This window comes from Notothenia rossii (genome assembly GCF_949606895.1).
Source record: "Notothenia rossii genome assembly, chromosome: 12".
Classification (NCBI taxonomy): Eukaryota; Metazoa; Chordata; class Actinopteri; order Perciformes; family Nototheniidae; genus Notothenia; species Notothenia rossii.
The window spans coordinates 173,159-175,658 of NC_136911.1; the positions used below are offsets into that span (position 1 = coordinate 173,159).

General features: G+C 46.5%; 1 protein-coding gene across 3 annotated transcripts in view; it reads left to right on the forward strand.

The window, feature by feature from the left end:
* arfgef1 (ADP-ribosylation factor guanine nucleotide-exchange factor 1 (brefeldin A-inhibited)) overlaps nt 1-2,500 on the forward strand; it is a 95,378-nt gene that overhangs the window by 81,967 nt on the left and 10,911 nt on the right. The window lies entirely within an intron of this gene.

Genomic DNA, 2,500 nt, shown 5'->3' on the forward strand with positions numbered 1-2,500 from the left:
GAGACCTTATGCTAACCCATTTAGATTTATTTTTTATGTTTTGGATGAAATAATATGACTGGTATAGGTGCGACAAAATAAAAAATAAACCCTGTTCTAAAACATACCGTGCAATGGCTTCATCAACCTTTCCCTGGCTAGCAGTCCCTCGGTTCAAACCCAGCAGCTGTTGCTGAGGTGGAGGGGGAGTGGGATGAGTCTGGGTCTGTGGTAGGGGTTTCACAACTACTAATATTTACTAGTCGACTAGTTTTTCAAAATAGTAGTCGACTAGTCGTTACGTCATAATAGAGACACACAAAGAGAGGTGTACAACTGTATTTTCTATTGGAACTCATACAGTAACATTAAACACTGCATTTTAATTTGTGTTACATGGCTGAGTAAATAACAAACACTGGACTCACCAAAATCGACAGCAAAAAACTCTTGTTTACATAAATGCCACGTAAATCCAGTGCGCAACACTTCGCTGTCCTCCACGATAACGTCCAACTTTCCATATTTTTGGTTTGGTTTGAACACCAACGCATCGACATGTGAGGGAAGGAGGCTTGACCGCTTTCGGGTGACAGTGTTGCCTGCCAGGGAAAAACCCCTCTCACTCGGGGTGCTTGTGGCTGGAATAGCCAGGTAGCTCCTCGAAAGCGGGGGAAGCGGTGCACGTTTTCTGCCCACCACTCCAGTGGATTATCCATTGTGGGGATATGCGGTGTCCGCTGGCAGTAATCCCGTAGCTCATCATCCGCATCACTGTTGACCCGTGTTTTCTTGCTGTTCGTTTGCCTCTGTTCAGTGCTGACGCCGGTCCGTTGCTCACTGGTGCTAGCATTACTGCTAGTGCTAGCTGTCGGCAGCGGGTGTCTCATCTTCAGATGGTTGCGCATAGCAGATGCATTTGTATTGTACTTCAGTACAGCTGTACACAACTGACACTTCACTGTGGAGTTGGTTACATCTTCGTTGAAGTTCTGCCATACATAAGAATGTCGGACGTGTTTTGGAGCATTTTGCAGCACCTCGTTTACCTCCATTTTTTTCCACGACTAGTCGACTAGGGCCTACAGCGCCGACTAGTGGTAAAGGTAGTCGACTAGTCGACTAGTCGATTAGTTGGTGAAACCCCTAGTCTGTGGTCTTAGCTACTAGCTTCGTCCCAGCATGTTGTTTCTGCAGATGTTCCAACAGATCTGAATTGCTTTTTTGGGCAGTAGATAGGATCTTTGACCCGCCAAGACACAACTTACATTTAACTAAAACCTTCTTTTCTTTGTGCTCGACAAAAGTGAAATAGTGAGAATATATCCAGGTGGAGGAACTCGACCTGAGCTCAGCCGCCGCCATGATAGTCTTGTTAGTAAACACAAACACGCCCACAGCGCGTCTCTGCATGTGACACAGGAAGTATCTAAGTACGTTTACTTAAGTACTAAAGAACAGTTCTCATCTCTGTTCGCCTCGCTGTTGGCGCCGCTCACCAAAGTCTGGGAGCCGAGACTATATAAAAAAAATAACGGAGTAACGCACCATGTAGTAACGGTGACTGAGTTACTGAATTTAAAAAAGAATGCGTTAGAGTAACTTTGTAACGCGTTAGTCCCAACACTGATCATAACTAATCAATGATCTTTGTAACAATATTCTTCCTAATCAATGATCTTTCACATGAAATATGTCAAACAGACGAACTTACGGCATCGCCTCGAGGATGTTTCTTGTGGATGGAAGCAGATTATATTTGGAGAAATACACTCTGGCCATGCCGTGTTCTCTAACGTTAAACGGTAAATGGCGATGCCGTAAAACGGAAGTGACGCTAAGAACGGCAGAGTTAAAGATAACATGACCATTAGCACTCCTAGTGGTGACTTTCAGACAGCACACAAAGCTTTGAGTTCAAATGTGTTTTATTGACTTAAGTGCAAAATGAGCTCCTCCAGAGTCTAGGAAAGAAAGAACGGAGATGAAATGAGGAAGCATGTATTGGACCTGTTTGTCCCCTCAGGTGGGCTGATGTATTGGTCCTGTTTGTCCCCCTCAGGTGGGCTGATGTATTGGACCTGTTTGTCCCCCTCAGGTGGGCTGATGTATTGGACCTGTTTGTCCCCCTCAGGTGGGCTGATGTATTGGACCTGTTTGTCCCCCTCAGGTGGGCTGATGTATTGGACCTGTTTGTCCCCCTCAGGTGGGCTGATGTATTGGACCTGTTTGTCCCCCTCAGGTGGGCTGATGTATTGGACCTGTTTGTCCCCCTCAGGTGGGCTGATGTATTGGACCTGTTTGTCCCCTTAGGTGGGCTGATGTATTGGACCTGTTTGTCCCCCTCAGGTGGGCTGATGTATTGGACCTGTTTGTCCCCTTAGGTGGGCTGATGTATTGGACCTGTTTGTCCCCCTCAGGTGGGCTGATGTATTGGACCTGTTTGTCCCCTCAGGTGGGCTGATGTATTGGACCTGTTTGTCCCCTCAGGTGGGCTGATGTATTGGACCTGTTTGTCCCC